The following is a 25,466-nucleotide window of genomic DNA, read 5'->3' as shown; positions in this document are numbered from 1 at the left end:
CACACGAGGAGCTAATGTCACTGTTCTAAACGTGTTGTTTACTCTCTTTCACTAGTGAGGTGTATACTTAAGTTGGATTTCGTAGCCTCTCTGCCGTCCGATCGCTTTGCATCTGAAATCTCACTTAAAATGTTTTAATGCAGTATTGCCAGTGTTTAAAATTATTTACTGTGTCTTATAGAATTAGGAGATTTCAGTTCTCCCAAGATTTCCTTCGTTGTAAGGCTTCTGATATTTTTTGGAGGGGTAAGCAGGGGATGACGTCAGGGTGACGCTGTTCCTCCTATTCCTTCCACGCATGTAAAATTCAAGCCATATTTCACAATCTTGAGGCAGCGGGAAGTTAGTTTCTGTTATTTGGCATTATCTCCCACTGAAGAACTAAGGAATTTATTTTTAAATTTTGGCTGTAGTCATTAAAGTCTCTTTCCTGTTGATTAATTTTTTAAGGCTTGGTTAAATATTTAAACCATGAAAGCTTTTTTCTGAGTTAACACTATGTATTTAAGTGCTTAATTATATTAATTTGTTTTTACATTATTTTGAAACTCTCGAAAATTCAACATTTGAACCGCGTCTTTTTTGATTAACTTGATATGCTGTAATTGTTACAGTTGTGAGTTTAACAACTATGCTGACATGTATGAACATTATGAATGATGTTCGATTCCTTATGGCGCAGCCCTTCCTTCCAGAGTGACCAAACCGCAAGAAGATCGTACAAATCTCATCAAATATTTTCAAGGTAACTGCGACACAAAGTATTATTCTTATTGTTCAAATGGTTCAAATGGCTCTGAGCACTATGGGACTCAACTGCTGAGGTTATTAGTCCCCTAGAACTTAGAACTAGTTAAACCTAACTAACCTAAGGACATCACAAACATCCACGCCCGAGGCCACCGTAGCGGTCTTGCGGTTCCAGACTGCAGCGCCTTTAACCGCACGGCCACTTCGGCCGGCTATTCTTATTGTCGGATGAACAGTCCAAAATACTGACATTTCGGCCTGGTACATTTCAGAAAGCAGTTCTGAATGGAAGATGGCCAATAATTAGTAACGTAAACACATGCACTTGAAAGTACACATAGAAGCAAAGAGTCTCAGTATATACAGGTTTGCAAGCAATCCTTCTGGAAGATAATATGACTTTATAGTAACCAGTCACCACTGATATTACGCCGTGTAAACGCCTAAAGCTGGGCGATGATGTGGTCTTCATTTACATTTTCGAGTTATGGAGCTGTGAATAGATGGTTCAAATGGCTCTGAGCACTATGGGACTTAACTTCTGAGGTCACCAGTCCCCTAGAACGTAGAACTACTTAAACCAAACTAACCTAAGGACATCACACACACCCATGCCCGAGGCAGGATTCAAACCTGCGACCGTAGCGGTCGCGCGGTTCCAGACTGTAGCGCCTAGAACCGCTCGGCCACACCGGCCGGCTATCTGTGAATAGAATGGACACCACATTACACTACGCAGAGGGCCACTTAGTCTTTGTGAACTGCCTGCGAAGTGTCAGTTGTGTTGAACAAGTGTTGTTGGTAACATTAAACCTTGCAGTAACGAGGACGATGCGGAAATGTATTTCATGTGTGGTAAGGCTAAGGTAATGGAAGGGAGTCTGCGCACTTTTACTAACATGCATACCCTATTTGTAGGCATCCAAAGAATCAAACGTCTATGAGGGTGGATCAGTGCCTCAGAGAAACTGTGAGTTTTGCATGTGCTGCTGGAGTTGGTAGGGTTGTACTAATTACATCTATGCTAGCAGATGTGGTGCTGGAAACAGTCGAATACCCTCCAGGAATATCGCCAAGGAGTGAGCCGCAGTAGTGTTTGGAAAATAATGCAGTGCAATGCTATGTACCCGTATCACCTATGATTTCAGTATCTTAGTAAGACAGTGTTTAGGTATAGACTAACGTTCGGTTATCAGGTGAAACAATAAGCTGTAGGCAACCCTACTTTTGACAAAAATATTTTAATTACAGGTGTATCAGGTTTCACTCGTGATGATGTGTTTAATTTCCCCAGTTCTTGTGTTTGGAATCATTTAGACTCCACTCCATATACTGTGCATGAGTCCACATCGGGACATTTCTCACTAAATGTTTGGTTTAGTGGTATTTGGTGATAATCTTATTGGGATGTACATGTAAACAAACGAACTCAATTGACAGAATTACCTACACTTTGTGGGGCATCATCTTGCAACATTGCTTAGAGTAACGGCAGAGGAAATGGTTCATGCACGCCGCAGAACCAGCACATTTTGTTGCTATGGTGAGACGACATCCAACGTGCCAATACAATCAAAGGTAGATAGGGTGAGGAGGACCTATACCGAAGCCTCCAAGATCACAGCGTCTGAACCCCATGCATTTCTGTGTTTGGGCCATCTTAAAGGTGTAATGTACACCAACCCGATTAACGCAGTTGAAGAACTGGATGTGGGACTTGTCAGTGCTTACCTAGAATTTCGAAATGATTCAGAAGTATTTGAAAGGAGCGAAACTTACTGTGGCAACGAGTACAAACCTGTTTCCAGGTACCTGGACGACACTTCTCACACCACCTTTAACAATGAGTACAGTTGTATAACTATTTTCAGGTTCATTCAAAACACCTTGTAAGGTGTCAGACAAATAACACATCTTTCATTAAATTCTTGAAACAATTCCAGTTAAATCCATATGTCACATGACATAGTTATGTGAAAATGTACGAATTTTATTGATACGCAAATCGAATAAACAAACTGACATCTTGTGAATATAAACCACTAACACTATCACTACGAATTTCACACAAGTAATTTCCCAAACCCGAGCTACGAGACACAGTTCTGAGATAAGGAGAATTTTACGATGGCAGCACCCGTTCCAAGTTTGGCTGAAACCTTCAAAGCGGGAGTTCCAGCGGACACAATGTGATGACATAGCCACCGTGCAGGCCGCCAGCAGAAACCGGTCTTGTTCCTGGAAGACACCCAATAAATCTAGCTTTTAACGACAACCATTCAGAAAGTCTTTCTACAGAAACACACAGATAAACGTCCGAATAAACCCAACTCAAAACACTGTTTACTCGCTGTGGCCACCTGCGCTGAAAACCGTGTGAAAAATGCTTTTTGTCTCAGTATTACGTGGCAGAAGTTAAACTCTGCCCTACGAAAGAAATGACGCCTTTGATAGGCTACAGAATCTCTAGTTGGTGGAGCTATAACAAGTACGAACACTCTGACTGGGCAGAAACAGAAAATGTGGCCACCAGCTTTGAAATAGGCAAAATGCAGAGAGAAAAGTTCGCTCTTCTCTTGCAGTAAATCGTCGAGTGTTTGAGCAAGGCAACTTTCGCCACACTGAGAAGATTGCGAGAGTAATTACGTGAACATTTGTTCACATGCTTGTCTTAACTCTTAAGGAATTAAAACTGCAAATTCTCCTAGTATGGAGAACTGCACCGTGCACTGGCAGTTAATGCTTACGAGCGATTTGAGGACAACGATGTACGCCATATTCCAGCCAAATAGCGTGCACCATGCCAATTAACTTAGGTAGGGAAGACTGATATTTAACATTTAAGAAAGATTCAGGACACATTCTCGGGTCGATAGCACCACGATGGCAGCTACAGCAGCTGGCGACCAAAGGTAAATAAACGTGCCACGCCAGAAAGTAATATTCAATTTCTACTCAGAACTGCAGTCGCCTTGTCTCTCCTATTTTTTCCATACATTCAGCTATGCCCTGTAGTTAAATATATTCACGATTGTCAGGCTTAAGTGAAGCAGAAACGTGAGATATCCGATTTAACGAAAATAATTAATCAGCCACTCTAGAGCGCTTTATATTCTGAAGCTATTGAATTGTTTTAATTGTGTACTTATTTTTGACTGCTCTTTACTGACCCCCATCCATTACTTGGTTATTTTAATTGTGCAGTTATTTCAATTGATGTATCTGGTCCCAATTGTATTTAATTTGTTTGTATTCTATCGATCCCCAGATATGGTTAACGAACAGATTAATATTAAGTAATTCTGGAGTTAAGAACTGATATTAACAGTTTGGGAATCCCCAGCTTATAAATGTTTTACCATCCTGTATGTATTGTAATTATGATGCTACGTAATGAATCACACTGAGAGTAAAAATAAAACTCAATAATAAAAAAAAATTAAATTACTGTTTGAGAACAAGTAGTGGAGCCTTTAATCTTTACACTATGGTCTGTTACAATTAACGTTTATTAACAGGGAGTATAGTGGAACCGACATTGAGATCATTGTCTGATTACATCATTGCCTGTACTGCTGCACTCACCTTGCAGACAATGGGTTGAACACTAGTTCCCCAGCCGGCCGCGGTGGTCTAGCGGTTCAGGCGCTCAGTCCGGAACCGCGCGACTGCTACGGTCGCAGGTTCGAATCCTGCCTCGGGCATGGATGTGTGTGATGTCCTTAGGTTAGTTAGGTTTAAGTAGTTCTAAGTTCTAGGGGACTGATGACCAGAGATGTTAAGTCCCATAGTGCTCAGAGCCATTTTTGAACCACTAGTTCCCCAAAACACTCACAGAGCGTCCTTGCGCAACTGTCGTAGGAAGGAAGATGAGAACCAGTCTCACACTTGTTAGAACCTGCATTTCTAACGTAGTATTCTTAATAACTTTTCTTACATTGTACAATAGTACTACTTTTCCCCAACTGTGATGACGTTACACAAAAGCCAGTGAATGGTGTCTAGTAACCACAAAGAAGCAATTATATAGCAAACGGTTCGTTTGCGGACATTATGAGGAATTTTTTGCTTCTGGTATCATGCACACTATATACTACCTAGCAAGCTGAATTTCACCTGGTCCTATCGTAAAACAGGCCTATGTTATGTGGCATCTCATGTCTTCGAAAGTCGCCGACGTTTCCTTATGTACCTCTTGCTTTAATACTGTTTTTCTCACAGTCTTCAGCTGGATGACTAACACCCAGTGTCCGTGCTTATTTAATACCCTCAAACGTCAGAGTCAATGACTTTAAAATCTTACGTTATGAAAGACATTATTTTTGCTGAATTTGCAGGACATTCGTCATGTTGCTACGATACGGATTATTTTATGTCCAGAGGGATTTCTCCCAGTAACTACGACAGCATACATGTTAGGATGTGGCTATTTAGAGCCAAATAAATAGCACACACAATTCTCTGAAAACCCACACAACATGTGGATAGACGAGTGTCGTTGCTGATTCTCATCTCTCAGTCACTGTGGATTTTTAATTGATCATTAGTGTGAATTGGCCGACCCCTGTTTCCGAGCGGTTCTAGGCGCTTCAGTCCGGAACCGCGCGACTCCTACGGTCGCTGGTTCGAATCCTGCCTCGGCTATGGACGTGTGTGATGTCCTTAGGTTAGTTAGGTTTAAGTAGTTCTAATTTCTAGTGGTCTGATGACCTCAGATGTTAAGTGCCATAGTGCTCAGAGCCATTTGATGCATTTGTGTGTATTATGCAGAGTGATCTGCTTCATCCTTAAAAACAAGTTTGTATAGAAATGCCACATCCCTTTGCAGTTTCCGTAGACACGATTCGGAAAACAGTAACCGATTTTGAAAGTCTTTATCATTAATCAATGAAATGAAATGTGGAAAGGAAGGAATCCGGTGGAATGTACTCGCAGAATACTGCTTTGTCCTATCCCTCTCGCACAATCAAGCTCTCTCGTTGTGACATACGTATTGTGTGTCAGCGCTTGTGAAAATATATTTTTCTACTCTCGCATAAATTTGTGTTGTTCTTCGTTGGTCTGTCTCTTTCGGCACCCTTCTACTTTCACGAATTCATTTTTTTAATGTTTGCAAAGAAAATTCGCGAGGATTTCGCCTGGTCAGGATACCTTCCAGCTTTCAATCACTCCGCTTCTCTAACAGTCTGGCGACATTCACTATAAACGAAAACCGTGTACAGTTTTTTGTTTGTCGTATATACTGTGAAATTTGAATAACATTTAGAGAATGTTGTCTGGTCGCTGCAACAGCAGAGGACAGAATGGTGGGCTTCAGGCGTACATGTAGAAACACAAGCCGCACATTTCACGCGCAGAGAGGGGCACTCATATGCGCAGGAGGGGAAATTCAAGGGACTGGAAGAGCGTTACAGTGTAGCGGACGAGAAAAAGGTTTAGAGGCGACACGAGGGTACGTAACGAGGTGTAAGCGGGTTTGTTTACAAGCGCAGCCATGTGAAACGAGCAAATTGGTCGTGAACAGTAGCTTCACTGTCAAAAAGACGTTCACAGATCTTTCCAGCACTTACAATTACACGTTACAAATAATACAATTCATTGCTTGACATAATGCTACGGACAATTCACTGCCATTGTTTCCAGACCTAATAAAACAACTAGGATATGCTCTGTCCTGCGTTTCTTCATCTTCTGCAGCTGTGTCTCTTTCACTTCCACTTGCAGTTTCAGTTGAATAATTTTCATCTTCACTGTCAGAATCAGTATTGCTTCCATCACTAGGACTACCATTATCCGAGTCCGCACCACTCTCTACATTTAAGATCATCTCCAGTGTTTTGCTCAGTAAACCTTCACACGAGATGTACTACTCTTCAATTTTCTTTACGCGCTCACAGAGTTTCCTCCAGTCTTCCTTTGTTAAAAAAGCTATTTATCATTGGTAAGAGCCGGCCGGAGTGGCCGAGCGGTTATAGGCGCTACAGTCTGGAACCGTGCGACCACTACAGTCGCTGGTTCGAATCCTGCCCCGGGCATGGATGTGTGTGATGTCCTTAGGTTAGTTAGGTTTAAGTAGTTCTAAGTTCTAGGGGACTGATGACCTAAGACGTTAAGTCCCATAGTGCTCAGAGCCATTTGAACCATTTTTTCATTGGTAAGTTTTAGAAAAATATCCATTTTGAATATCACAATAAGTTCAGAAACCCCGTTCTTGACGCTTGTCCGCATCAGCGCTATGGGGTTAGGTTCTGGGTGGTTTTGAGGAAGGTGCAATACAGCACGAACATGTTCTACATCTACAACTACGTGATTACTCTGCTATTCACAATAAAGTGCCTGGCAGAGGGTTCAATAAACCACCTTCAAGCTGTCTCTCTACAGTTCCACTCTCGAACGGCGCGCGGAAAAAGGAGCACTTAAATTTTTCCGTGGGAGCCCTGATTTCTCTTATTTTAGCGTGATGATCATCTCTCTACATGTAGGTGGATGCCAACAGAATGTTTTCGCAATCGGAGGAGAAAACTGGTGATTGAAATTTCATGAGAAGATCCCGTAGAAACGAAAAACGCATTCGTTTTAATGCTTGCCACTCCAATTCACGTATCGTGTCTAGGGCACTATCTCCCCTATTTCGCGATAGTACAAAATGAGCTGCCCTTCTTTGTACTTTTTCGATGTCATCCGTCAGTCCCATCTGATGCGGATCCCACACCGCACATCAATACTGTAGAATAGGGCAGACAAGCGCGGTGTAAGCAGTCTCTACAGTAGACCTGTTGCACCTTCTAAGTGTTCTGCCAGTGACTCGCAGTCTTTGGTTGACTCTGCCCACAACATTATCTATGTGTCCGTTCCAATTTAGGGTATTTGTAATTGCAATCTTTAAGCATTTAGTTGAATTTACAGCCTTCATATTTGTGAGACTTATCGCGTAATCGAAATTTATCGGATTTCTTTAGTACTCATGTGAATAACGTCACACTTTTCTTTATTCAGGGTCAACTGCCACTTTTACAGATACCTTATCTAATTCATTTTGCAATTCGTTTGGGTCATCTGATGACTTTACAAGACGGCAAATGACTGAATCATCTGCAAACAATCTAAGATGGCTACTGAGATTGTTTCCTATGTCGTTAATATACATCAGGAACAATAGAGGGCCCATAACACTTCATAGGGGAACGCCATATATTATTTCTGTTATTTCTGTTTTACTCGATGACTTTCCGTCGCCGGCCGAAGTGGCCGTGCGGTTCTAGGCGCTGCAGTCTGGAACCGCGAGACAGCTACGGTCGCAGGTTCGAATCCTGCCTCGGACATGGATGTGTGTGATGTCCTTAGGTTAGTTAGGTTTAACTAGTTCTAAGTTCTAGGGGACTAATGACCTCAGAAGTTGAGTCCCATAGTGCTCAGAGCTATCTGAACCATTTGACTTTCCGTCTGTTATTACGAACTGTGACCATTCTGACAGGAAGTCACGAATCCAGTAGCACAACTGAGGCGATATTCCATAGGCATGTAGTTTGGTTAGAAGACGCTTGTGAGGAACGGTGTCGAAAGCCTTCTGGAAATGTAAAAATAAGGAACCAATCTGACATCCCCCGTCGATGGCACTCACTACTTCATGACTATAAAGAGCTAGTTGTGTTTCGCAAGAACGATATTTTCTGAATCCGTGCTGACTACGTGTCAAGAAATCGTTTTCTTCGAGGTACTTCATAATGTTCGAATACAGTATATGTTCCAAAACCCCTGCTGCAAATCGACGTTAGTGATGTGGGCCTGTAATTCAACAGATTACTCCTACTTCCCTTTTCGGGTATTGGTTTGAATTGAGCAATTTTCCATTCCTTAGGTACGTATCTTTCTGTGAGCGAGTGGTTGTATATAATTGCTAAATATGGAGCTGTCGTATACTCTGATAGGAGCTTGACTGGTATATACTCTGGATCGGAAGACTTACTTTCATTAAGTGATTTAAGCTGCTTTGCGACACCCAGGATATCTAATTTATGTTTCTCATCTTGTTAATTGTTCATGATAGGAATTCAAGAATATTTACTTCGTCTTCTTTGGTGAAGGAGTTTCGGAAAATCGTGTTTAATAACTCTGCTTTAGTGGAACTGTCATCAGTGACCTCACCGTTGTTATCGCGCATTAAAGGTATTGACTGCGTCTTGCCACTGGTGTGCTTTATGTATGACCAGAATCTCTTTGCATTTTCTGGCAGATTTCGAGACAGAGTTTCATTGTGGAAATTATTGAAAGCATCTCGCATGGAAGTATACACTATATTTCGCTTAAAATACTGTTATATAAGTGCCGTGGCCTCATTTCTTCATTTTGACCAATGAATATAACTGTATCTCAGCATGTTCCAACGAAAGGAACTTTTTTATAGCAGGATATCATTTCTCTCCTCAAGGAACTTCCGCTTGGACCATGAGTCAGCTGCTTTTGATAGGTTAATAAGATCATGCTCTTGTGATATTCTCCCTTTTCTAGCCATGTTTAAACTTTTCGTTGTCATTCAGTGCAAAACCGGCCTCCCTTCGAGCATGTACGATGGTAATTCTGCTTCCTTTCGAAACTGGTTCCAACAGACCATGCACTGATATGTGACTTTATTCGTACGATATTGTGTTACAAGTGTGAACATATGTCTCTTCCACACAGAATACTGGACGACACTCATGTCTGTACTTTCGGATACATTTTTGAGCACGAATTCCTTTACTGTGATACTGTTTTGTTCCTGGAGTACTTTTCAGTTATTCGCCTCCATCCACCTAAATCCTAGACTGCGAAAAATGTTGCTAAAGGGTTTATACTCCCTTCAGAATCTATTAAGCTCCAATTTTATTTAAAGTGGGTCTTCTTTTATCGGTCATGTAGAAATTATTCACCACGTGGCCAACGATTCGCTCATTAAAATTGTACAGACTGGCGTTGAAAGACCTCCTGGGCATTTTCTCAAGAGCTGTTGAAAATGACAGGTATTCTGCTGCCTGGACTCTTCTCAATTCTCTCTTGATTCGGTGGACAGAAGCAAACAGTACCCTAGTTGCTCTATGGACGTGGATTTTAGTTTCAATGGAGTACCTCATAAACCGGTGGATATTTGCAACAACTTCGTAGGTTTGATTGTGAAGAGATTCGCCCTTTATCCTTATTTGTACTTGTGGCATCCTCAACTTCCAGTGCTGTCTCCTGGCGCATTTTCTTACTGTCTTACCGTCCGCTTGATACAATCGCAACACGTCCAAAGTTGGTTATCGACTGACTCTGTTCAGGCCAGAGTTACGTGTTGATTGATATTGTAGGACTGACCTTCGTCCGATCACGAGGCAATGTAAACGTAGGCTACCGCGGCCGTTGTCACTGTATAGCTAACACACCCTAAGGAAGGTGCCTTGCAACAGTCGCCGAAACATCGGAATTTTACAGATGACAATGTGGCCTCAAACCCAGAAGAACTTTACTGACGAGACAATGGTTTGTGGTCTTTCCCAATGCGCTGGGGACAAGAAAGAGAGAGAGAAAAACAAGCCGTTGTCATAATTTTTCAGCTCGTATCAAACAGTATTTGCTTGCTTAGGAAAATTCATCAGATATTCCGCTATAAGTGAGCTGAAACCGCTCCCCTCTATATATAGGTGTTCTGGATACATTTGGGGTTTCCAGAATGAGATTTTCACTCTGCAGCGGAGTGTGCGCTTGTATGAAACTTCCTGGCAGATTAAAACTGTGTGCCGGACCAAAACTCGAACTCGGGACCTTTGACTTTCGCGAGTAAGTGCTCTACCAACTGAGTTACCCAAGCACGACTCACGCCCCGTCCTCACGGCTTTACTTCTGCCTTCGTCTCCTACTTTCCAAACTAGAAGTAAAGCTGTGAGGAGGGGGCGTGAGTCGTGCTTGGGTAGCTCAGTTGGTAGAGCACTTGCCCGCGAAAGGCAAAGGTCCCGTCCTCGAGTCTCGGTCCGGCACACAGTTTTAATCAGCCAGGAAGTTTTACGTTTGGGGTTCTTTGTTAGCTGCCGCAGCTTGTATAAGCCGTGATCCTCAGCCTGGAATCTCATTGACTGGAGTACAATTGCCTTCAGTGCTGAGCCCTGCTTCGAACTGAGGCCGATGACTAGGGAAGACATATCTGAAGACATCCCTAACAGTTTTGGGATACCAATCTTACTACCCAGGAATGGCGATCTGTGGTGCAATTGCATTTCATAGCAGGGCTACGTCATAGCAGTGGTGCGTCGACGTTATTCTACGCCCCGTTCTGTTGCCCTTCAGGGCAAGCCACCCTCGGCTTACGTCTCAGCAAGATGATGTCCCGCCGCACATAGCGAGAATTTTTACTGCTTCTAAATATGCGTAGATCTGTGGTTAAGCTGGCTAGGTCGCTACAAAAGTCATACAGCAGACGAAGAATAACCTTATTGATCACAAAGAACGCCGGCCGGTGTGGCCGAGCGGTTCTAGGCGCTTCAGTCTGGAACCGCGCGACCGCTACGGCCGCAGGTTCGAATTCTGCCTCGGGCATGGATGTATGTGATGTCCTTAGGTTAGTTAGGTTTCAGTAGTTCTAAGTTCTAGGGGACTGATCACCTCAGATGTTAGGTCCCATAGTGCTCGGAGCCATTTTTGATCACAAAGAACGCACGACGCATTTCGAAATGATTTCCACCTTCATGAATCCAAGTGCAAAAAAATGGTTCAAATGGCTCTGAGCACTGTGGGACTTAACATCTATGATCATCAGTCCCCTAGAACTTAGAACTACTTAAACCTAACTAACCTAATGACATCATCCAACACCCAGTCATCACGAGGCAGAGAAAATCCCTGACCCCGCCGGGAATCGAACCCGGTAACCCAGGCGCGGGAAGCGAGAACGCTACCGCACGACCACGAGCTGCGGACATCCAAGTGCAAAACTAGCGCAACGACAAGAACGTTATCAGTTGCGTACGTAACAGCAGATGACATCCTACTTTTATGTTACGTACACAACGCTCTTGTCTTACTGCTACCTCTGTACTTGTGTTTCTGAAGAGGGAAATAATTTCGAAATGCGTATGCACATTTTGTGATCGATAAAATCATTCTGCACCGGCTGTACGATTTTTTATGATGCGACTCAGCCAGCTTATCTACAGATCTACGCATATTTACTGGAATGACCGCTAGCGTTCCATGTGTCTTCATTTCACACCGTTGTTTATAATGCGTGTCTTCGTACTTGCCGCCGGATGTCGCACCATTTGAGAAAGTCTGGGCATAATTTGCCGGTTATCTCTTAGGAGGACATCCAACAAATCTCTCAATCAATGCCGACCCGAATAACTGCTTGGTTAAGGGGCAGAGGTGGACCAAAGCGCCATTGTCTTGTTCAATTTGAATAATCATCCAATTTTTCTGAAATTGTAACCATTTGTTTCTCTGCAAATGTGCATCACATCTGCCTATTTCCGTCCCATTCGAATAATTCCTTTTTCATTTTTAAGAGTGTATTCATGTTCAAGTGCCCACGCTCACAATCATGTTCCTATGAACTTGTGAAAAAATACAATCACAATCTCTTGAGACATTTCACTAATATGAACTTTAAATTCAACGAAGTCCTGCAGTAAAGTTGCGATGGATCTGTGGTCAGACATTGTATAGTACGAGTGTGTGTAGGTTAACTCACGCAGTGCCGGAAGCTCCGTAGGCCGGCGTTGGCCCTTCACGAGTCGGCTTAGTGTAATACGTCGCAACAGGTGGAGGCAGCGGCCGGCGCACCGCTTTGTGGCAGAGAGATGGATCCAGCGCGGCCGAGTATTTCCGGAGTGGACCGCCGCCGACGCCGACGTGTTTTTGGGCCGTCAGTCAGTCTGTGGGCTGAGAGCCATGGCGGGCGGGCGATGAGTGCAGCTTGTGTTGGCTTTGAACCAGGAACACCTGCCACACACGTCGACCAGACCACCCGCCTGGCTGCCCGCGAGACGCAGAAACACATCGCTGGAGTCATCCTTGTCACTGTGTAGCAACCTGCACAGCAATAGTAGGAGAAAGGAGGTCTCTCTCTTATCCTCTGCAATTACGATCAGCCGCGTTATTCACCAAATACGAACACCTTAAATTAAGATGGCAGTACCACACGGCTAGGTAATGTACCGATAGCTGAAACTTCCTGGCAGATTAAAAGCGTGTGCAGGAGCGGGATCGAAATCTGTACCTTTGCTGTTCACGGCCAACTGCTCTCCCATCTAAGCTAACCAAACACGACTCACGACTTGTTCTCACAGATTTACGCCTACCAGTACCTCTTCTCATACCTTTCTAACTTCACTGTTTCAACCTACCATGAAGTTACATACCTGCGCACTATCTGCTACAGAGTGAAAATTTCGCTCTCGACCCACCGCTTGTTTCAATGTTCATAAATAACGTCAATAGTTTATTTTGCTATGATTTTGTATTACAGCCAAATTTACCAGGAACTACCAACATATTTTATAGTCAGTTGTCGTGCTTCGGTTATGAGAATTATGCCTCTTGACAATTATTTAACACTGAGGTGACAAAATCATGGATACCTCCTAATGTTGAGTCGGACCTCATTTAGCCGGATGTAGTGAAACAACTCGACTTAACACGTACTTAAGAAGTCGTTGGAAGGGCCCTATAGAAATATTGAACTATCCACAATTACGAAAATGTTGCCGGTGCAGGATAATGTGTACGAACTGACGTCTCGAACTGGCTGACCAAACCATTAGTTCAAATCGTATAGAATGGTCTCCAAACTAAACGTGAACTGCTGTAGCCTATTTACATGACATTGCTGTTTGGGAACATGAAGGCCATGAATGGCAGCAAATTAGTCGAACGTAAACATTTCCAGTCAATGATCGTTTCAGTTCACCATAGTAACTAGTCTAGTCCACGTGAAAATCACCACGCTATTACACAGTCACCACCAGCTTGCACAGTGCTTTGTTGATAAGTTGGGTCCATGGCTTCGTGGGGTCCGCGCCACACTAGAACCCTAGAATCAGCTCTTACCAGCTGAAATCGGGACTCATCTGACCAAGTTTTCCAGTCACCTAGGGTCCAACCGATATGGTCACGGGCACAGGACGGATCGAGGTGGCGCACTGGACTCGCATTTTGGAGGACGACGGTTAAAACCTGCCTCCGGCCACCCTAATTTAGGTGTTCCGTGATTTCCATAAATCGGTCGAGACAGATGCCGAGACGGTTCCTTTGAAAGGGCTAGGTCGATTTCCTTCCCTATCCTTCCCTTGTTCGAGCTTGTGCTCCGTCACTAATGATCTCGCAGTCGACGGGACGTTAATCACTGATCTGACCCTCCTCCGAGCCCAGATGAAGTGCTGCAGGCACTCACGTCGGTTGTATGCTGTCATAGCCCGTGAGCCCCACACTTCGCTGCACTGTCGCAAACTAATACGTTGATTTTTGCGGTTATTTCATGCGGCGTTTCTTGTCTATTAGCGCTGAGTCCGCAGCTCGTGGTCGTGCGGTAGCGTTCTCACTTCCCACGCCCGGGTTCCCGGGTTCGATTCCCGGCGGGGTCAGGGATTTTCTCTGCCTCGTGATGACTGGGTGTTGTGAGCTGTCCTTAGGTTAGTTAGGTTTAAGTAGTACTAAGTTCTAGGGGACTGATGACCATAGATGTTAAGTCCCATAGTGCTCAGAGACATTAGAACCATTTATTAGCGCTGACAACTCTACGGAAACGCCGCTGCTCTCGGTCGTTAAGTGAAGACCGTCAGCCACTGCGTTGTCCACGGTGAGAGTTAATGCTTGAAATCTGATGAAATGAAATGAATTATCGTATGGCATTTATAGGTCGGGATATCCCCTTCGGGGTGCGGCCTCCGTATTGCAAATCTTTTTTGTTGACGCCACTTCGGCGACTTGGGAGTCAATGATGATGAAGGACACACAACACCCAGCCCCTACCGGGAATCGAACCCGAGCCCCTTTCCTTGGCATGCGGTAACGCTACCGCTGCGCTACGGAGGCGGACTTGTAATAACGGTATTCACGGCACACTATTGACGCTGTGGTAACGATTTCCCAAATGGAATGCCTGATTCGTTTAGCTCCAGCTGCCATTCCACGTTCAAAGTCTGTTAATTCCCTACATGCGGCCACAATCACGAAGGAGACCTATTCATGTGAATCACCTGAACAGAAATGACAGCTCCGCCAATGTACTGCGCTTTTTTACCTGATGTACGCGATACTACTGCCACCCGTACATGTGCTTATCACTATACCGTGACTTCTGTCACCCCAGTGTAACTACAAATTGGGCAACGCCATCAACTGGTATGTACGAAACACAGGCCGCAGTCAAAACATTGAATATTTGCACAATTTTTGATTAAACAATGTCGATAGAAACAAGAAACGAAATTCATGCATCCAGTTTCATTATTTTCTGTTCTATCTGTGAGTACCATTTATGAAGGTATGTTAGTGTACTTTACACAAACTATGTTCTTGAATGCCCGTTTATTACTATTGCAGAGAACTTATACACTATGGGACAATATATTTGTGACATGGAAATGGTTAATGGAGAGAAAATACAGTTCATCGCCTTGAGACTCACGTAGTTAACTCTTCGATAATTCTCTGATAGTTCAGCCGTACGATCGACAGCTAAACGACGCCTTCAGCCGAAATAACTCGGGCACTTAACATAAATCATTTTAGATTTAGCACGAATGCATACTTCTTCACGCAATGAGAGACGAAGATTTGTTTCGTTCAGTATGCACACAACGCATGGCACGGTTACAATACGAGCTTTAACGGAATACCAATTATTTTGTGCTGTAGTCTTTTTGTCAAAATCAATTTATTTGATAAGATCGCTTTATTAACATAATTTCCGGATTACTCGTATCGGCAATATGGCTGGTTCAAATGGCTCTGAGCACTATGGGACTTCTGAGGTCATCAGTCCCCTAGAACTTAGAACTAATTAAACCTAACTAACCTAAAGACACCACACACATCCATGCCGGAGGCAGGATTCGAACCTGCGACCGTAGCGGTGGCGTGTTTCCAGACTGTAGCGCCCAGAACCGCTCGGCCATTCCGGCCGGCTCGGCAATATGCATTGCCATCTTCATATGAATAAAATTGGACAGTGATAGTTACACCAAACAATGCTTAAACCTCTCTATCACCTTAGGACTACGATATATGCATAAGAAAAAAGAGACATTAACGTGACATGCCAGGTGTGCTGTTATAATGAATGCACAGTATGTTTAATAGCACACGTGGCATGTCACTGGAGAGTCTCGAATTTCGTACGCATATTAAATAGTCGTCATGTGACACAGTGGTTTAAGCACTGTGTGGTGTAACTACCACTGCCTGGTTTTATGGATCTGTATCTGAGGATGGCAACACATATTGCCGAAATTAGTAATCCAGTTAGTGTGTTAACATAGCGATCTTGACAAATAATTTTTTTCCATCAATACTACAGTACAAATTTATAGATCACCTCCTACTATGAACGATTATGTCAGGTAACCATAGTAAATTATGCCATTCATATACGGGAAGGGCCCGCAGCTCGTGGTCGTGCGGTAGCGTTCTCGCTTCCCACGCCCCGGTTCCCGGGTTCGATTCCCGGCGGGGTCAGGGATTTTCTCTGCCTCGTGATGGCTGGGTGTTGTGTGATGTCCTTAGGTTAGTTAGGTTTAAGTAGTTCTAAGTTCTAGGGGACTGATGACCATAGATGTTAAGTCCCATAGTGCTCAGAGCCATTTGAACCATTTTTTATACGGGAAGGTTACACAACTTGAAGACAATATGATAAGTAGGTGACAACAGGAGCGTCCACCAGCGAGAAAACCTGGCTGGCCATAACAGCAGACATAGCTTACACGTTTACGGTTATGATAACAGAAAAGAATTACTTAGCGGAAGTTCTAGGCCGACAAAAAAGTTAGCGAAGAAAGATAGAGATGAGTCCAAACGTTATGACCACCCTGTTAATAGCTGGCTGGTCGACATTTGGAACGCAATAGAGTTGCCATTCGGCGTGGCATAAATTTAAAAAGTCCTTGATATATTTCATAAAGTATTCGACACAAGATGAACACACACAGGTCACGAAATTCCCGTAAATTACGGGTCGCTGATCTGTGGGCGCCGAGCTGGCGCCTGATAATGTCCCAGGTATTCTGTTGAGTCCAAATCAGGTGAATTTAGTGGAAAGACATCAGTATATCAAGTCTACTACCAAGCGCTTCAAACCACTACAGCATGAATCTTTCATTGTGACACGGACAGTTACTCTGCTGGTAAAGACATCAAGCATGAAGAAAGGCATACAGGTGCCTCACAATAATGTTCACGCAGTCCGCAGTCATAACGGTGCCTCAGATTACTGCCACAGATCCCATGGAAGCCAGCATGAATGTCCACCGTAGCCAGGACGGTTTTGGGGGGTGAACGTGGGTGGACGCCGGGCCCTCACTTTTTTTTCCAAGGGATACAATTCCCTTACTATTTTACTTGGAGAATATTTTCTTGTTACAGTAACACTCTCACAGTATCTCTCCAAAATAAATTATCTTCAATTCTGAGTTACAGCTTATATAACATATTAGCTGTGGAGTCAATTGAGCATTGATAAACGGCCCAGACAACAACGCAATAACGAAGGAACAATGAACATCAGGCGCGTGGGGTCGGGCATCGGCGCAAAGCAAACGAGGTTCCGCGTAGAGAGGCTGGTGTGGACGTCAAACCTTGCAGCTATGCACAACAATGGAAAGTTCCGCGCAATGTTGGAACATCAAAGGAAATGAGCTCTTTTGTTTAGACGTATTTCTTGTTCTTCATTATTATTGACATACACGCGCGCACACACTGGACCATTGTTGGGCACCTACAAACACTGCTGCATTATTGTCCTTTCTGTGCTGCTCTGCGCCGGCGTGAGGGGCGCTGCGTGGAGATGCACATCGTATATAGACTCGCCTTCAAACGTTCGCATCGTGTGACATGATAGTAAATACTTAATTCCTTTCTTCGGCCCGCTGATGATGTACTATTTAACTTTCGGGCGCTCGCATGCGCGGCATTTACACCGCCTCTTGAACATGCACCCATTTACTCGCTTGATTCTCAGGTAATCCCTGATTACCTTTAGGCTCTCCATATGGTGCGTGACCTTGAAACTGACTGATTTGATTCTATAGCCCGATATAATGACGAGTGAGTATTCGAAAACGAAAACCAATTCGTGGCGATGTAAACGCAGCCGCGCGAGCTCTAACGTTGCATCATATTGCGCGGGCGCCTGAAGGTTTACAATACAACAAAATCTAGCTCGTATCTGGAGCCTAATCTGCGAGGTAAGACATGAGTAGAAGAAAAATATTTCCAGCTTCCTTATGCAGATATTGCAATCTTCGATTACCAAACCACAATATCGAATGTTCGTTGTTCCTTGGACCCTCTGCTATGACATTATTACAGTAGAACTATTTATTACATCGAGTCATTGTCATGTCTTTCGTTGTGCGTTTACAGCATCAATCATTAGCCACTGCACGGTCGGTATGGGTATTGACGGCCTGTGTACTTGTCAGTGAAGTTACAGGTGTTGAAGGGAACAGCACTGTTGACTCCTTCTGGTCTATAACCATTATTTTCCCGTTTTAAATCCTGGCATAATAAATTTTTAAGTGGAAAGTGTATAAACTGTGCCAATAATTGAAAGGAATAGTTTTTCGGTATGAAGCACAGTGCAGGAGATTATTTCAATAAATCGAGCTCCGCGGTTTCACTATAGTAGATGGTTCGTGTGGTTCGAAAAAATATAAAGGTGATAATGGCCCATCTACTTCATACACGAATAGCACCACCGGAGTAGGTATTGTTGAAGGTGAAAGCCAATCATGTGAAGTAATTTGTTGTTATTTGGCTTCCCCAAACATATTTTATCATCCTGTTTCCTCGAACGACAATACAAGGAGAGAATTAAGACGAGTGGTTAGTGAGTAGCGAAGGCAAGTGGGTAGCTTAGTGTGCTAAGATGTGCAGAAGACTGAAGTGAGTAAATCACAGGTAGGGAACACTTCTACATAATGGAGTAGTACTTCGGTGGGTCCAGTTTGTGGAACTAAACAAGCTCAGTTGACATCACTGAGAAAAAACATTCATAGACATAGGAATTCCGAAACCCATTTAACTTTTCGCAGACAACGAAAAGAAAGACAAGACAGTGTTCTATAAAACCTTAGAGTTGAACAGCTGAAAGACATTTCTGAAAGTATGAGGAAAGTGTAGCAAAAAATAACAAACCATATTTAGACTTTCACAAGCTTGCATATTTGCAAATTCAAATTAGTCTCCACATGCGCAAAAAACTGCATAGTTAACTCAGTTGTGTTCTATTCCTTCATAACATCGAAGAATTTCAAGGTCTCTGTACTCTTTGGCGAGTCAACGTCTGTTGCATCACAGTTTCAATAATGTGTTAAAGGTCTGAAAACAGTGATTGTGGTGTAAATACTTTCTTCTTTCATCTGAACTTAACAGAATAGATGCAGGAACAGTAGAAGCAGAACCTCTAAAATGTCTCTCGAAGCACAGATTTTCTTCAAGATATTAGAATGGCAATTTGATTGGAGTATGCAGTGACGATGTTAGTGTAATGCTGGGTACGTATTCAGGTGTTTTAGAACGACTTAAGAAGTTCAAACTGTTCAAATGTCATTGTTTGTGCCCCCGAATTGATTTAGGGGTTGCTGATGCAATCGAAGAGGTTCCTGATATGAATTGTATCACTGTTTTCCTTAACAAGCTGTATGCGCTGTATCATCAATCTCCAGAGAATCAGTATCAACTGTCAGCTGTTGCAGTAGAGTTAGGTGCAGAATTGAAGAAGATATTTTTGGGGACAACGTTACCCCTTGTATACTAAATGTATATTTATTGATTATAGATATTAAAAATACATGTAGCCTATGTCTGTCCAAATGTACATTACAGTTTCGTGTAAAAATATGAAGTAAATCGGTCAAGAACTTCTTAGATATTTTTGGTAGCAACGTTTCCTCTTTAAATATTACATATATACATGTATATACTATATTTTAAAAAAATGATAGAGCTTTTATACGTCAGAATTTTCATTAGACTGTTGTGTAAATATCTGAAGTAAAACGGTCGGGTACTTTTAGATATTTCTGGCGACAACCTTAACCTGCTGGAGTACAGATTTGTTATATATAAATCGCAAGGAATTGTACTGTGCAAGCAACAAGGTATTTCGTACCAAAACTATTGACTTTCATTCCAGCTCCGTTCACCTGTCGGCCATGGGGAAAAATGCGTATATGCCTCTACTTTTCCTAATTTATTTTATTGTACTGTCATGGTCCCTGCTTGAGATACGTAATGGGGCAACAGAACTATCGTATTGTCTCCTGATTTGCCAATGAGGGATTCGCAAGAAATACGTCGCCTCACTCCCTAAGATTCCCATTTAAATTGCACGACTTTTTTTATTGTCTATACCGACCAATTGAAATCCTAACAGTGCACTTCTGTAGTACAATGAAACCCAATAAACAGAATCACGTAACACTCAGCTCTTGTAATTGCAACGGTCACTACGACGCTGGAGAAAACACCACACAGCTGAATTGGCTCTGAGCACTATGGGACTGAACTGCTGAGGTCATAAGTCCCCTAGAACTTAGAACTACTTAAACCTAACTAACCTAAGGACAACACACACATCCATGCCCGAGGCAGGATTCGAACCTCCGACCGTAGCGGTTACCCAGTTCCAGACTGTAGCGCCTAGAACCGCACGGCCACTCCGGCCGGCCACAGCTGAATTATGTTGCTTAGAAATCAGCAGTGTGGGAGAGAGAAACAGATAGTGGCGGATTTACGTATAGGCTCACTAGGCACGGGCCTAGGGGCGGTTCCTTAAGAGGGCGGCATTTTTTGCTCTGTACTCATTTTAACCTTTTACGTTTTAAAATAATTGCGCTTACAAACGGCAAAATTTTTTAATATTGTTAAACAACTTGCTAGTTTAAATAAGCCTTAAGAACGAAATTCGACAATATAAGCTTGGAAATATACATAGTTTACTTGGTGCCTAAATGGAAATTTAACATTGGGTTTCTGTCTTCTGTCATCTTCATGATTGATCACAACATTTTGAAATAAGCTGTCAGGACAGAAAGCAATCAACAATACAATGTATGAAAAGTTATTATTCCGAGAATGTTGTCGGCTTCTAATTAACTCTACCATATTTTCCCTGTGAAAATACCGGGACCCCTGGAAAGCTGTGATAAATTAAACAGCAGTTTCTTAAATACTGTAACATGTGTGGGCTTTAGTGTGTAAAACCCTACTCTACTCATATTTCTTGTAGAAATTACAGGGAAGTATAAAATCAACCCTCAATTACTATAATTAATGTAAAAGCTCTGTGGTCTTCAATATCTGAACTTCGTCTAAATCACCCGTTCAACAAAACATGTTGATACTGGGAATGTTTTACACATCTAAACACATGTTTTTACGAAGAGAACATAAGCAGGATATCTAATAATGTGTGAAATACACTTCGCAACAGTTTAAAAATATTATTTATTTATTTACTTAGTTACGTTTTTTGGCCAAAAAAGAAAAAGAAAGCAACATTCGTTTGTCTCATTAATTGTTCTGCCTCCTGCACGATATCAAAGTTCCCATTCTGTGCAATCTAATAGTACGTGGCATTGCAAATTTTATATTAAACTTCTTAACTAAGCTTTATTTCTTCGAGGAAAGGTTATTTTTATTTTATGTTGGAACAAAAGGTGCATTTTCGTGTAGAAATAACGGAAATGTTCACACAAATTACAACACACCACATCAACTGCCAACAAGACTAATTAAACAGTGTTGTCTGTCTCCTATGCCCACAGAAACAGCTAAAATGTAAAAAGAATAAGTAGGATAAGAGTCGATTCAGCACATCTCACTGCAAGAAATTGAAAAAAATTATTTGCTTTTTAAAGACAGTGTCAAGAATATTCAGAACATATTTGCGTCCCAGCTAAAATTCCGGCCACGGGGGAAACTAGAAGCCAGAAAAGAGACTGTCCCGTCTCCTGTACGAGACGAACTACAGCGGCAGGTGTGCTTCTACTGTTCACTGACAACAGAGAAACAGGCGACGATGAAATTAAATTAATCAGCATTATCTTCTGGTAAACCTTGCGGGATGTAAGGTCGTGGTCCATGAAACTCTTCAGCTCCTGACGTTTCGTCCAGTGCTTCGCTGGACATCTTCAGAGGGGTGTTTCTCCTCTGGTGAGTCTTGCCGGAGGAGAAACACCCCTCTGAAGATGTCCAGCGAAGCACTGGACGAAACGTCAGGAGCTGAAGAGTTTCATGGACCACGACCTTACATCCCGCAAGGTTTACCAGAAGATATTTCATCCGGTCGTGAAAGCCTTCATACTATTAATCAGCATTGTCGTTCTTTCGTAGCACAGTTATGTCGAGCAAATCCGGTTGGTCAGTTCATCGCACCGTGTTTAAAGGAAAAATCCTTGTGCTCGTGTGCCGCGTTTAAGGTAAAACGTTTTGTGCTCATGAGCGGTGTAGTACGACTGCAACTTGATACGGTCTTTCTTTCCTTTTACAAATTTTTTCTTTTGTTTTGATTGTTGGTTGACCATGTCCTAAGTGCCTTAACATGAATAACAGTGAAAAAAGCAAACGTGCAAAATTAAGTGGGGCATCATTTCGGTAATTATCGAAAGATAAGGCACTGTTCTAAAAACGCTTGGCAGAGGAGATAAAGTTTCCGCGAAAGATGTTGCTGGTTCGGCTTCGAATTCAGGTAGTACGAATGATATTTCTGGCACTGCAGCTGTTGTAAAAGAAGTAAATACAGAAGAAACAAAAGTTAAAAATGAATAAAAGCAAATTATTCCTGATTTCGAGTTTCACGAAAAACTAAGTGTCGAGTTAGACATTACAAAAAGAAATAACCTCGTTAGTGATGATTCTGTGTCAATGAATCAACAATCGATATTCTCTTACAATGTGGCATTAATCAAAACTGTAACGGTGATTTTTCTAATTCAAGGTCAATAGGCAATAAAACCAGATAGCTGAACAAAAATTTATTTTACCATAAACTTTGCTCTACAATAGCACCGGTGCTGTTTTTTGTGTACCCTGTAAATTGTGCGGAGGTAAGGCCGTGGTTGCTACTAATGGTATTGCAATTGAAAAAATATTGCTAATATTTTGTCTCATCATGAGAATTCACTTGAACACAAAAGTCACTTGGAACAATAGATAATCATTTAAAGTCATATGTTGAGGCAGAAAAAAATGTACTGGCACAGTGTGTTGACAAGGGTGTTTGCAGTAGCGAAGAAGCTGACAAGTCGTTGCCTTCCCCTACGCGGACACGTTGAAAAAAATGGTTCAAATGGTTCTGAGCACTATGGGACTCAACTGCCGAGGTCATTAGTCCTCTAGAACTTAGAACTAGTTAAACCTAACTAACCTAAGAACATCACAAACATCCATGCCCGAGGCAGGATTCGAACCTGCGACCGTAGCGGTCTTGCGACACGTTGAAAGATTGCATTCATTACATAATGGTTAATTTATGATGTCTCTTGAACGCATAGCCGAGTTTGATCCTTTTCTCGGAGAGCACATTGAACGGTATGCAAATCCAGGGCAGGGACATACAAATTATCTTTCTTCAACAATCTGTGATGAAATAATAGACCTTCTTTCTGAATGGATACAAAGAATTATAATAAGCGAAATAAAACAGGCCAAATATTTCTCTCTAATAGTAGATTCTACTGTGAATATTTCACATACTGATCAATTATCTTTCACATTAACATTATGAACGAGAATTGTGAACCTGTTGAACGTTTTCATCAGTTTTTACCAAACCCGGGACACAATAACTGAGCTGAGGCCGTACTAAAAGTCCTGTCCACAAATTTCATTGATATTACTGACTGTAGAGGCCAGCCATATACATAGCATATTTTTCAGGAACCTACACTGGTTTGCAGGCACGCATTCAAGAACGAAATCCGAAAGCATATTATGTGTCTTGTGCAGCACTTTCTTTGGTTTAGTCGGCACTAATGCTGCAAGCTGTCGTTGGGAAGTATGTTCGTTTTTCAATGTAGTGCAAAACCATTATAATTTTTTCTCTGCTTCTACACAGCGCTGGGATAAACTTCTTTCTTTCATGAAACCAGGAGGCAAAAAGGTAAAAAGTTTATCAAAAACACGTTGGTCAGCAAGAGAGGAAGTGTGTGTTAAGTCTATATGAAAACTGGGAGGTCGTTATCAAAGCCCTCACACATATTGCCAATAATACGTTTGAAGAAACCACTTGTGTGAAAGGGGCATCAGCTTTATTGAATAAACTCAGCAGACTAGAAACAATAAATCCCTGGAGATTGTGACTGATATAAACTATAAATGAACATATAAAAGATCACGAAAACGCAAACTTCATGATGACGAAGAAGCGGACTCTGAAGAAGTTTTTCTGATAAATTTAGAATCGAAACGTTTCTCTCAGTACTCGACAACGTGTACGCCGAATTAGTGAGGAGGAAGGAAAACTGTAGAACACGGACTCCTTCACAGTTTTCAGTAACCTTAAGAACAGTCCACCTGAACGTGCAGCAAAACTCCGAGCATATGACACAGATTTAGAGCCTTCTTAACCATAGTGAATGTGTACATTTCGCAGAACTTTTGAAATCTTCTGAGATTAGTGATATACCGGTCGAAATGAGGAAATATTTACGAAAAGAGAGGTTAGAGTCCGTGTTTCCGAATGTTGACATTGCTCTTAGAATATTTCTATGCATGACACAAATTTTTCAGCAGAAAGTTCGTTTTCGGCTCTCAAAAGACTGAAATCATACCTACGTTCTACGTTATCTGAGGAGAGATTGAAGGCCTTGTCCATTCTTCACCTCGAAGCCGACATCCTAACTGATAACCGTCTGAACTATAGAGATATGATCAACGAGTATACTGCCGTCAAAGTCAGACGCAAACTTTGCTGACAGTGAGTTTGTTTATTTATTCAAATTAGTTTTAAAAATTTAAGATTATAATGTGATTTTTATTATTAGAGCACATTCATTGGATTCACAAACTACGTACTACCTCTGTATTTTACAGTTACCGATGGCAGAAAGTGGAACTAAACCTCGTTTACGTGCAGACGTAACCGAAGTCGCCCGACAATACTAAACAATACCCGAATTACCTAGGCCGCCCGGCGCTTTACAGTCAAGTCGTACTGATACTGTAGTATATTACAACTGATGCGTATTCTTGGCGTCTGCTAAAATGTATAGTTATCGCAGAAATATACGTTATCGAAGAGTGGGCTGAGATGAAAAGGTGTTAATAAATAAAGTAGTTCAGTTCTGTCGATAAATTCGTAAAAGCTTTGCTAATAACGTTAGAAAGAGCTATGGTGAGATCAATAGCTGCAGTACGAAACTGTTCAGCCCTTACATGGATTAAAGGTGTTGTGTACACTTATTATGCAGCATCTAGCTACACAGACCCTAACGGTTTACACGTTATCTATTAGATTATAAAACAAATTTGATTTTTCCACACTAGTC

The sequence above is a fragment of the Schistocerca americana genome, chromosome 7 (genome assembly GCF_021461395.2).
Source record: "Schistocerca americana isolate TAMUIC-IGC-003095 chromosome 7, iqSchAmer2.1, whole genome shotgun sequence".
NCBI classification, from domain to species: domain Eukaryota; kingdom Metazoa; phylum Arthropoda; class Insecta; order Orthoptera; family Acrididae; genus Schistocerca; species Schistocerca americana.
The sequence above is the reverse complement of the archived record's forward strand: the minus strand, read 5'-3'. Positions refer to the sequence as shown.